We start from the raw sequence: 13,167 nt of genomic DNA, 5'->3' as shown, positions 1-13,167 counted from the left end.
CCATTTTTACCCCTGGAGCTGTCTCCTTCCTTTTCCAGAGGATGACCCCCAGGGAGCGGCCTTTGTATTTCCCTGTCCTGACTCACCAGGGGCTGCAATCTTCCCTCCGCCGTCCCCTAGTGAGCCGGGGTGTGAGGCGGGCCACATGGCACTGGCCCATCGGGTGCCACATAGGGGGTCCTTCCCCTGCCTGCCCATCTCAGTAGGCCATGGGGCTTTGACAGGGGCCTCACTGGAGGCAATCCAGAGTCCAGTGACCCTGCCCCTCCACACTCTGCAAAAAGAGCTGCGGGAGTTCCTTGCAAATGTCCGTGGCTCCCATAACAAGGTGCAGCTCGCTCTCCAGAGATGGGTGGATTTCTATCAAAGGCCCTCACGGGGGAGGGTAAAAGGACCAGGAAGCATGCCTCCATGGCCTACCAGCAGGTCTGTCTATTCCGTGACTCCCTACTCACCTACGGGGTAGGTCACGGTTTGCTGCGCAGCCCGACAGGGGCCGTGAGTGACCCTGCCAGCAAGGATCCCCCCCAGCCCTTTTCATGGCACCTATCATCTTCACAACATTGAACACCCGGGCTGTAGGATGGGTCTCCGCAGGAGCCAGGTACTCTCCTTCCTTCGGGATGGGGGGGTATTCTGTGGTTTTCTTGCAGGAGACCCACACGGGTCCAGCCGCTGAAGACAGCTGGTGGCTGGAATGGGGAACAGGGTCTACTTTAGCTACCTAACAGTTCGTACAGCTAGAGTGATGACCCTGTTCTCCCCCAACCTATGGCCAGAAGTGCTGGGGGTCGCCGAGGCTGTGTTGGGCCACCTGCTGCACCTCCGGGTTCGTATGGAGAGGCTAGTGGTCAACCTCATCAATGTTTATGCCCGGACATCAGGCCAGAAGAGGATGCTTTTCTATCAGCAGGCATTCGCCTTCCTCAACTCCTTGGATCCTCACAAGTGCCTGGTCCTGAGCGGGGACTTTAACACCACCCTTGCGGAGTGGGACCACTCAGGGACCGAGCAGTGCCTGACTGCCACGGACATCCTCCAGGAGATCGTTGACCATCACTCCCTGGTGGACATCTGGCGCAACCACCACCCAGGCAACATCTCAACGTTCACCTTTGTCTGGATGGAGGCCCATCAGTCCTGCCACTCTTGGTTGGACTGCATCTACCTGTCATGCTTCCATCTTTCACTAGCCTATGCGCTCAGGTTCATGTCTTCTGCCTCTAGGCCCTGTAGAGGCTTCCTCTATGGAAAACATCTTGACCTTCACCTTTGTCTGGGTGGAGGCCCATTGGTCGCACCCAGGTTGGACCACATATATCTGTCACACCTCTACCTTTCACGGGCCCACTTTCGGATCACCATCTAGCCACCGTGATGGCCTCTCTGTGCGGAGAGGCCAGGGCTGGCCTAATGGCATTTCAAAAACAGCTTGTTGGAGGATGTGGGATACATGGTGCCCTTCTGGGAATTCTGGCTGGCCTGGTGAGGGCAGACGCACAACTTTCCTTCGGTGCGGGGGGTGGGACGTGGGGAAGGTATGCGCCCGGCTCTTCTGCTGCGACTACACCCAGGGCTCCAGATGACAAAGGGATGCGGCAATAGAGCGGTTGGAACAGGAGGTCTTAGAGCTGGAGAGGCATCTGGCCACCAGCCCCGAGGATCCATTCCTCTGCGGAGCGTGATGGAAGAAGCAAGAGGAGGTCTGGGCCCTCGAGGACCATCGGGTCCAGGGTGCCTTTTTTTCGATCCCGCATCTGCCTCCTTCGGGAGATTGGATCGCGGCTCCCACTTCTTCTACACCCTGGAGAAAAAGAGGGGGGTCAAGAATCATGTCACCTGCCTCCTGGCGGAGGACAGCACCCTCCTCATGGATCTGGCAGAGATGTGCGGGAGGGCCAGGGCCTTCTAAGCAGGCCTTTTATCTCTGGATCCAACTGATCCTAACGCTTGCAGAGTGCTCTGGGATGGACTCCCGATGGTCAGCACGGGCAACCGGGACCAGCTAGAGCTGCCTCACTCCCATCCCTGTTATCTCATACCTCGGAATTATTTGGTTTCCAGGCCCTGTGGATCCTCCTCTTAGGCTGGGGGATCCTCCCCTTAGGCTCCGCCTGCCCACTTCCTGGTTCCCAATGGGAACACTCTCCTGTATCCATCTGGCCTGGCCCTGTCATATATATATATAGATAGATAGATAGATAGATAGTCTCAAACTGACAGAAAAGCTGTGAATTTAGTCAGGGTAGGGCTTTGTGAGCCAGGGCAGTAGTGGGATAGGCTGGGTTACCCAAAATAATAGAGGGGTAGCCGTGTTAGTCTGGATCTGTAAAAGCAGCAAAGAGTCTTATGGCACTTTATAGACTAACAGACGTTTAGGAGCATGAACTTTCATGGTGAATACTCACTTCGTCGGATGCAAGCAGTGGAAATTTCCAGGGGCAGGTATATATAAGCAAGCAAGAAGCAGGCTAGAGATAAAGAGGTTAGTTCAATCAGGGAGGATGAGGCCCTCTACTAGCAGCTGAGGTGTAAAAACCAAGAGAGGAGAAACTGGTTTTGTAGTTAGCAAGCCATTCACAGTCTTTGTTTAATCCTGAGCTGATGGTGTCAAATTTGCAGATGAACTGAAGCTCAGCAGTTTCTCTTTGAAGTCTGGTCCTGAAGTTTTTTTGCTGCAGGATGGCCACCTTAAGATCTGCTATTGTGTGGCCAGGGAGGTTGAAGTGTTGTCCTACAGGTTTCTGTATATTGCCATTCCTAATATCTGATTTGTGTCCATTTATCCTTTTCCGTAGAGACTGTCCAGTTTGGCCGATGTACATAGCAGAGGGGCATTGCTGGCATATGATGGCGTATATTACATTGGTAGACGTGCAGGTGAATGAATCGGTGATGGTGTGGCTGATCTGGTTAGGTTCTGTGATGGTGTCACTGGTGTAGATATGTGAGGAGAGTTGGCATCGAGGTTTATTGCCTGGATTGGTTCCTCAGTTAGAGTTACTATGGCGCAGTGTGCAGTTACTGGTGAGGATATGCTTGAGGTTGTCTGTGGGCGAGGACTGGCCTGCCACCCAAGGTCTGTGAAAATGTGGGATCATTGTCCAGGATGGGTTGTAGATCCCTGATGATGCGTTGAAGGGGTTTTAGCTGGGGACTGTATGTGATGGCCACTGGAGTCCTGTTGGTTTCTTTCTTGGGTTTGTCTTGGAGTAGGAGGCTTCTGGGTACACGTCTGGCTCTGTTGATCTGTTTCCTTATTTCCTCGTGCGGGTATTGTAGTTTTGAGAATGCTTGATGGAGATTTTGTAGGTGTTGGTCTCTGTCTGAGAGGTTAGAGCAGATACGGTTGTACCTCAGTGCTTAGCTGTAGACAATGGACTGTGTGGTGTGCCCGGGATGGAAGCTGGAGGCATGATGGTAGGCATAGCGGTCGGTATGTTTTTGGTATAGGGTGGTGTTAATGTGACCATCACTTATTTGCACCGTGGTGTCTAGGAAGTGGCCCTCCTGTGTAGATTGGTCCAGGCTGAGGTTGATCTACAACCCAAGGTCTGATCTACAACCCATCCTAAGCGTAAACCGACTCTTATTGTTATGTAAAGGAACAGTCAAACATTCCCAATACTAACATTCCCCTAATTCAAAGCAGGACGCCCTGAGCGAGATCACCCTGAGGAGGATCACTGACAGAGATAGAGACCGCATGCTGCGTGAAAGCCAGCACAAACCAGGGGCCTATGCCGCCATGCTCGTCGAGGCAATGCTCCCGGAGTACCTGATGATAGCCTGGCGCGGAAAAGTGTCCTACCACGGAGGACCCAATAAGGCCGCTCTCCCCAGGAACCTCCTGCGGAGGCTTTTCGATTACCTCCAGGAGAGCTTCGTGGAGATCTCCCAAGAGGATTTCTGTTCTATCCCTATATATATTGACCTTCTTTTCACATAGTTAATATTCCTGTTCTGTTAAAAATAAATGTTTACATGTTTAAAGCACGTACTGACTGATCCTTCCCCTGATTCAGGGTCTGGGTTAATGGCTGGGGAGGGTTGGGAGGGGATCTCAGTGAGGGTGATGAAGAGATCCTGGCTGTCGGGGAAATCAGCGTTGTAAGCACTGTCGACTGCCTCATCCTCCTCATCTGCTTCCTCATCTTCCCCGTCTGCGAACATCTCCGAGGAACCGGCCGTCGACACTATCCCATCGTCAGAGTCCACGGTCACTGGTGGGGCAGTGGTGGCAGACCCACCGAGAATGGCATGCAGTGCCTCATAGAAGCGGCATGTCTGGGGCTGGGATCCGGAGCGTCTGTTTGCCGCTTTGATCTTTTGGTAGCCTTGTCTCAGGTCCTTGATTTTCACACGGCACTGCGTTGTATCCCGGCTGTATCCTCTTTCTGTCATGGCTTTGGAGACCTTCTCGCAGCTCCGAAAGCACAGACTCATCGCCCCACACAGCGATCAGATCCAAGACTTCCCGGTCAGTCCATGCTGGGACCCTCTTTCTAGTCTGAGATTGCATGGACACCTTTGCTGGAGAGCTCTCCATTGCTGCCAGTGCTGCTGAGCTCGCCACGATGTCCAAACAGGAAATGAGAGTCAAACTGGCCAGACAGGAAAAGGAATTCAAATTTTCCCGGGGCATTTCCTGTGTGGTTGGTCAGAGCATCCGAGCTCGGACTGCTGTCCAGAGCGTCAACAGAGTGCTGCACTGTGGGATAGCTCCCGGAGCTATTAGCATCGAATTCCATCCACACCTAGCCTAATTCGACATGGCCATGTCAAATTTAGCGCTACTCCCCTCGTCAGGGAGGAGTACAGAAATCGAACTAAAGAGACCTGTATGTCGAACTAAATAGCTTCGTTGTGTGGACGGGTGCAGGGTTAATTTGATTTAACTCTGCTAAATTCGACATAATCTCCTAGTGCAGACCCGGCCTTGGTTTTTACACCTCAGCTGCTAGAAGAGGGCCTCATCCTCCCTGATTGAACTAACCTCGTTATCTCTAGCCTGCTTCTTGCTTGCTTATATATACCTGCCCCTGGAAATTTCCACTACATGCATCCGATGAAGTGGGTATTCACCCACGAAAGCTCATGCTCCTAAACGTGTTAGTCTATAAGGTGCCACAAGACTCTTTGCTGCTTTTACCAAAATAACAGTGACTCACCCACCCCTTTGACTTCCTATCATTGGGTGGGAATAAAATCCCATTTTGTCCGATTTGGAAAACACTGGATCTCCAGAGTATCCTGGAAATATGTACTCTGTCAGTGCATCCCATATTGGTGCCCATGAATCTTCCTCTATGGTCAGCCAATCCCTGCAAACTGAGCTAATAGTGACCTTACATATTCATGTGCACCTTGGGCGGGTGTGGGGGTTGGGGAGGGATGGGCAGGGGTGGGGAGGATGAGCCTAGTATAATTGAGGAAGCCCATTTGCTCAAAGCCAGCCATTATTTGGGGAACATTAGCAATCTTCACCATCCATGTGTGAACCACACCAATAATTGCTTTGCAAACATATATCACCACAGCACCAACACCTGACTTGCCAACACCAAACTGTAGCAGTTTGGGGTAGCCAGCTTCCCAGATGGCAACAGCAACCCGCCCCTGCATTGATATGGCCTCCCTCACCTATGTGTCCTATGCTGGTGGATTGGGGGAGCTCCTCACACAGCTGAATGGAATTGTCTTTCCTCATGCAGAAGTCTTGGACTCACTGCTGAGCATCCCAGGTCTGCACGACAGTGTGGTCCCACACCACTCTGAGCTTGGGGCCCTGCTCCAGAGCCACAGGTGAACACAGAGGGAATCCACATCTATTAAACCCTGCATCAGCTATCACCACTGTTCCATGTCTGTATTCAGTCTGCACCATCTCCTTACCAGGGCATGCAGCCACCTTCTTTGGGCAACAAGCCACTGTCACAATGCCCTTTGTAGTATCTCATGTCCATAACTGCCTGCTGTTGTCAAAATATGATTTGCATTGATGTTAACATTTGGAACAGGTCGGCCAGAGTCGGAACCCTGCCTTTCCATCAGTTGCAATGGAGGCTGCACCCAGGAATCATTTTTCTTTACTCAGTTGGTGGGCTCAGAGCACATCCCCACAGGGGCCTGAGCAGAACAGACCAGTTCTCCCACAATACGCTGTGAACAAATTCATAGAGCTGCACAGCTCGGGGCAACACTAAGAGCCCTGGGACCTGCCACCACAAGTCCTATTGACTCTCACACAGCTGAGTACAGCACAAAATGTGAATACAGCAGTAGATCAAGTGCACTAGAGAGATTTTTGTGCATTTACTGGGGGTCCACAGGCCAATTAACTCACAGCAAGCTAACACACTGTTGACTTACACGCCAGATTGTTGTGCACTAACTCCATATAGTCAAACCTTAAGAGACCAAAGCTAGAATCAATTAAAGACAGGCAGTGGGGCCTGCCCTATAGGCAAAAATCCTGTTTAACACGGTCAGTTAAAATATGTGAGTTAACGTATTTTGTAACGTACAAAAAACCAATATATGAAAGAGTCTGAAAATAAGGAAGAAAAAATAATAATTCTCTCAGGGCCCTAAAGATGCTGTGGGGTTCATCTCTTTAATTAAAATAGCTCTCTCTAACCTCAGTTTCATAATTCTTTATTCCCAATTTTATGGGGAGCTGGTAGGGAGTCCTATGTTTGAGTTATGTAATTTTATAAAATATGCTTGCAACAGTGTTTTAGAAGCACTCACACCTCTACTGTTTACTGCATTCGTTAGACATTCAGCAGCGGGAGCACTTGAGCTACAGAAATGCCTTTTATGTGTTCCAGGAAATTGTGTTTAGGTTTGGCTGACTGAAAATCGCCATTTAACTCCTGTGCTCAGGACAATTTTGGCAGCCTGCCACTGTTGTAACTGAACGTAAATATCCTAAAAAAGCTGGTCCCACACCACAGCTAAAACAGCAGCAGTAACACTGCCCTAGCAGTGCTTGGTTGCTGCTGTGAGGCAGGAACAAAGAGCTACCCTGGGCTTCCCCAGTCACCCTCCACATGGCCCCAGCAGCTGAGCCCATCTCCCAGATAATAGCCCTCTTTGGCCACTTATTAATGTTTGCAGTGTTGTTCTAACCATGTTGGTCCCAGCATATTAAAGAGACAAAATGGATGAGGTAATATCTGTTATTGGACCAGCTTCAGTTGGTCAGAGAGACCAGCTTTCACAGAGCTCTGTGTAACAGTCTGAGCTCAAGAAGAGCTTTGTGTAGCTCAGAACTTTGTCACCAACAGAGATTGGTCCACTACAAGATATTACCTCTTCCACCTTGCCTCACTTACTAATGTAGTTAGTCAGATAGCTACATTGGTACCGGAGGTACAAGGTTAAATCCTAGTCAGCATAGGTGGTTGTTAACAGTTATACTCAGCAGTATTTGTTTCTGTAGCCATCCCTGTTCCTGGCCCCTCCACAAATGCAGTCAGAGACTAACTGAACTGCAGCACCCGTGTCCTTTTATTGTTTGTGTCCTTTCCCACCACCTACTATTTACAAGTATTTACAGAGACCAACATTCTTGGAGACTACTCTCTTCCCAACCAGCAGGGATCTAGAGCCCACGCTCCTCCCTTTCCTGTCTCCCCCTGCTTCCTGTCTCTTAGCCAGCTTTATAGGGCAGGCTGGCTACCCAGGCCTGCAGGTGGATCCACTCTGGTAATTAGGGCATGGCCCCTCAGCCAGCCCAACTAATACCCCTATTCCCCTGGAACAGGGCTAAGAGGGGCCTGTCTTGTTTCTCCTAGCCAGCACCCTGTTACAGTTTCTATATTTTCCTTTTATTAAAACATAGGAAATTATATACAAAAATTATGTACATGATATACAAAACATTCTATGCATTAAAATAGCATTGTTTAGGATACAATGTCAAGACTTAATCTCCCCTCCTGTATAACCCACAGCACTCGTCATAAAACAGAAATAGGATTATTTGCAAAAGGCTAGAGGTTCTACTAGAAAAAAGGGGTGATGGGAACAAATGGTTACAATAGAAAACAAAATATTAAAATACTAACTAGGGCCTACACTTATTAATAATTATCTTTCCTGTGTAATATAGTAGGCTTCCCCCACACCCCCCAAGTTCAGTCTGTTGTAGAGCTTATTGGAGGACTTCAGAGGAGCCAGGTTTCTTCACTGAATGGATACAGAGAGCCTCTCCCCACTCTGCTAACCTGAAACCTGCTTTTATCTCTATTCACAGAAAGAGCAAACCTCTGTTTGTTGTAATGTTCTTTTTTTAATTTCCAAGTGGTTTTGATTGTGTGCAGTTGTCACTGATGGTTTTCCGTTGGAAGTCTTGGGATGGAGCAGGGCTACACAACTGAGTCTTGCATTGCATCACCGCCTAACCTGGGACGGGTGACAGCTCCTTGCTGCCCTAATAAACCATCACTGAGACACATTTTCCCCTGGTGACTAGTTTTACTTGAGTCCATAAAGCAAACTTTCAATATAAATAGATTGTTAGTGTAATATTACGTGTACACATATCTCACAATGATTAGGGGTCTTAACAAGTTACAAGCTTTCTGTAGATATCTCACATGTAACTGCTTATGGGCAAATATCCTGCAAGATATGTTTAGTGTAGTGAGTTTGACAGGTCAGAGGTAACAGTTGTTTGCAACCAGGGACTCTTTACAAAGGAAACTCTGTGTCATAGCACCTAGCCCAGACTAGCCCTTTCTCACAAAAAGGAAAAAAAAAGGAAGACGGCACCATCCCCTTACACCCAGTAGTTACAGCACTCACCCAGGATGTGAGAGAGCCAGGTTAAGTTCTCCACTCAGCCTGAAGTGGAGCAGGGACTTAAAGCTAGGTCTCCCACAACTCACGTGAGCATCCTAACCTGTGGGCAATGAAATATTCTGGAACAGGGGTTAGTCAGTCTCTCCTGTTGAAGCTCTTCCATTTTGTATAACTAATTGAATGGTCACTGGCACTAGGACTGGAAACTAGATAACCCCCTTAGCTGGTAAGTCCCCCGACTACTGGGCTTATTGAGCATTGTGGCGTTTTCCCTAACATATCAGTTTGGGGCTAATATATCTACCAGTTTTGCTTATCCTTAGGAGATTGGGACATAAGAAAAAAATAAAATCCATTTCCAAAGATTTCACAGCAGACAATAGGTTGATCTGCTCTAGAGATTCAGGTTCATGCCAGACTCTTTTCCAATATACCGACACTTTCAGTGCAGAGTGTTTACAATCTGGATCCAGAGTGATGGGAACTGGGGAGAGAAACCAGAGCAAAGGTTAAAAAACCTGGATATGTCTAGTCTTAAAAGAAGACCTGAAAAAAGTCTGTAAATATGTTAAGGGCTCTTATAAAGAGGCTGGTGATCAATTGTTCTCCATGTTGAGGGTTAATGAGATAGTTTGCTGCTGACAGGCCATTAAAGGACCTGAGAAAGGATAGCCTGCAATTTCCCACAGTGTAGAAGTTTGTGCTCAGAACAGCACTTATACTTAAATCTGAGTGAATCAATGATTCCACTATATGGGGGTTAACCGGAAAATTGTTTTGCTTAGTTTTGAACCAGACCTGAACATTCTCAGTATTTATCAATGAAACCAAAACCAAAAACAAGAACAAACCATTTCAGATTGAAAACTGCCAAGAATGAAACAAAATGAAAACCCTAAAACATTTTTTTTTCCATTTTGGTTTGTTTAATTTTCAGGGATGTTGGGGTTTGTTTTGTTGTTTTAATCTGAAAAAAAATGGGTTTTGGCTTTTCATTTTTTCTTATCTTTCTTTTTCTTTCTTTTTCCCCCCCCAAAATAAAAATGGTTAAATTGTGAAATCATCATCGGGGGCGCTAGCCCAGCGAGAGTGCTGGGGTGCCCTGCCTGGCCACCATGAGAAGCATTGCAGTGAGTGCACTCATTTACAGGCCCCTAAATTCAATTTTCAAAAGTGGTTTAGGCACAATCCTTTTGAAGTGCAGATACCAGAACTGCACACCATGTCCCAGCAGTGGGGTCACCTGGCCTGAAAGAGGTCAGAGAAGATCTACTAACAATGTATTTGGTTTGGAAAATCTGCCTTGGAAGATGTAAAATCAGTCTGTTTGACTTTCAGGGTGATTTAGATTATTAGGTGTCAGATTTTAAAAAAAGTATTTAGGTGACTCTTTGCATCTTAAGTCCCTTAACACCTCCCCCCACCAAGTTTTCTCTTCTCAAGACTAAACATACCCAGGTTTTTTACCCTTTCATCATAGGGCAGGTTTTCTAAACTTTTGATAAATTTTGTTGTTCTCCTCTGCACTCTTTCCAGTTTGTCCACATTGTTTCTAACGAGTGGCTCCCAAAGCTGGACACAGAACTCCTGCTGAGGCCTCACCAGTGCTGGGTACAGTGCAATAATTACTGCCCGTGTCTGACATACACAACCCCATGAATACAGGTGCATTGTTGCACCTCAGGCATTGGTGCACGTTGGTCCCTCCCTGTTCTCTGTCTACAGTATACAATAGTGTAGTTTCCTGAGGCATGTGATGCTTTAGTCCAGGGGTTGGCAACCTCTGGCACACCTGCCAATGGCGGCACTCGAGACGATTTTTACTGGCACGCTGCTGCCAGCTGGGGTCCCAGCTGCCGGTGTCACACCCCAATGGCCCCCTCCCTCAGGGAGTCCCTGGGGAAGGCAGATCAGCACTGTATGTGGCTAATGCTGTTGCAAACATCGCAAAGCATTTTGGGGCGCGTCAGAGGTGTGTGAGTGGGGAATGGAAGATTCCTTTGCAGGAGTATGAGAGGACAATGTGGGGAGGGGAGAGATAAAGAAAAAAGCAGAGAACGGGTTAATTCAGCTCTTTAGCAAGCTCAGTTCGAAGATAAGACACTAACTCCAGCCAGCTCAAGGCCACAGCACACATCTGACTCTTGGCTGTCGGCCAAGAAAGAGGGGGGCCCCAAAATCCACAGACCAACCCTGAGAAAGGAAGATTTAACTGAACAGACACAGACTTGCAGAGGCAGCCCATAACAAGTGAGGCAAGCGAAGGCCAGCACAGAGGAAAACAAAGAGGACAACAAAGGCTAGCCAGTGTGTTTTGGAGAAAGTCGAGGAGACCACAGAACCCCGGTTTGGACTGGCACAAAAGGCACCAGGAATAGAGGTCATGGAATGGAACACCCCAAAGCTCAGGACTTAAAACGCTCCTGAGAGCTCGAGCAATTTCGAGTTTACAGCAGATTCCCTGGATGACCTGGGCCCAGGGGAAGAACTCCCATCAACCCCCATCTTCTTCTGACATTACACCCAGGCCTGGCCAGCCGTGGATCGGGCATGTGTGAGTATGAAAGTGGGTTAGGGCCTGGGGCTCTAATGCTTTCTTTCTTCCCTTGAGTGACATGGGAGCATTCCCAGCACTCTCTGCTGTTATTTTATTATTTTATCAATAAAGCTTTAATATTCAGACACGTGGTATGCCTCGTCATCTCCTCCCCAAAAAGGTCCTGTGGTCCCAGCCTGATCAACTGTGGGCCTAGGCAGATTGGTAACAACAATCTGTCACACAGGCCCTGCTCAGTCCACTGTCTGCCTGGGTGAACAGAACCTCCGACTGGCAGCCGGCTGGGCAGGGCAGGCGGCCGGGACCCCAGCTGGCAGGAGCTGGTGGAACCCCAGACCAGCAGGTAAACCGCTGCTGGTCTGAGGTTCTGTCCGCCACTCAGCTCAGCCCACTGAAGGTCTGGGGTTCCAGCCGCCGGCTCCTTGCCAGCCACGGTCCCAGCCATCGGCTGCGCTCAGCATGCTGCCAGCCTGGGATACTAGCAGCCAGCCCAGGCTCTGCTCCTGGCCTGGCCCAAAGCTCTGCAGCCTTTATAAAAAATTACACTACAATTAGCTTAAAAACATGAAAACTTAAAAACTTTGTATATTACAGTAATTGTTAAAAAGGTATAATGTTAATAAATACATTGGTTTGATGAAACAAAGTAGTTGTACTTATGTGCCTGTGCTTAATTTGTGTTTATGATGATTTACCTTCTAAAAAAATCTTGTATGTCTCCAACCCCAGAAAGTGCATCTCGCAACCCCTGGGGGTGCATGCACCCCAGGTTAAGAACCACTGCACTAAACTGATAAGATCCACATTTTAATTTAATTTTAAATGAAGCTTCTTAAACATTTTTTTAAAAATCTTGTTTACTTTACATACAACAATAGTTTCGAGCTGGTCCACACTAAGAAGGGGGGTCGAACTAGGGTACGCAAATTCAGCTACTTGAATAGCGTAGCTGAATTTGAAGTACCCTAGTTCGAACTACTCACCCATCCAGATGCCGCGGAATCGAAGTCCGCGGCTCCAAGGTCGACTCCGCCACCGCCGTTTGCAGTGGTGGAGTACCGGAGTCGACCGGAGCGCGCGGGGAGTTCAAACTATCGCGTCCAGATTAGACGCAATAGTTCGAACTCCGAGAAGTCGAACTCACTGCGTCGACCCGGCAGGTAAGTGTAGACTAGCCCTTAGTTATATAATATAGAGTTAGACTTATAGAGAGAGACTTTCTAAAATCATTAAAATGTATTACCGGCAAGTGAAACCTTAAATTAGAGTGAATAAATGAAGACTCGGCACACCACTGCTGAAAGGTTGCCGAAACCCTTCTTTAGTTTAATTCTGGTTGTTGGGCTTAGTAGCTGGGTGGTGTGGGTGGCCTGAGAGATATAGGAGGTAAGACTAGATGATCTAGTGATCTCTTCTGGCCTTAAACTTTATCGTGCCACCACCTCCATGGTCTTAATTCCATGTTGAGGAGAAGCAACATCTTTCTGACCAATGATAAGAAAGCAGGATTGAGGCAAAACAGTAATGCTTAGGGAGAGTCTCCCAGGCCACCTCTATCAAGTGGTGACTTGTAACCTTGCCCCATCCCAGCGGTGCATTCATTTTTCTGAATCCTTTCTCAGTAACAAACAAGAAGGGATTTTTAGTGATATCATTAGGCTTGAAAAAAACCCAACCACGTTCAATTCTCAAACTTCCAGCCCTAAATAGAGAGGTTGTGGCTGTAGGTGAGGCTGGCAAGACAGGAAACACGGAACAGTACTGATTTCAGATGCCAGATGTGGAGAATGCATCTCAGA

The sequence above is a fragment of the Mauremys reevesii genome, unplaced genomic scaffold, assembly GCF_016161935.1.
Source record: "Mauremys reevesii isolate NIE-2019 unplaced genomic scaffold, ASM1616193v1 Contig59, whole genome shotgun sequence".
In the NCBI taxonomy this organism is placed as follows: Eukaryota; Metazoa; Chordata; order Testudines; family Geoemydidae; genus Mauremys; species Mauremys reevesii.
The sequence above is the reverse complement of the archived record's forward strand: the minus strand, read 5'-3'. Positions refer to the sequence as shown.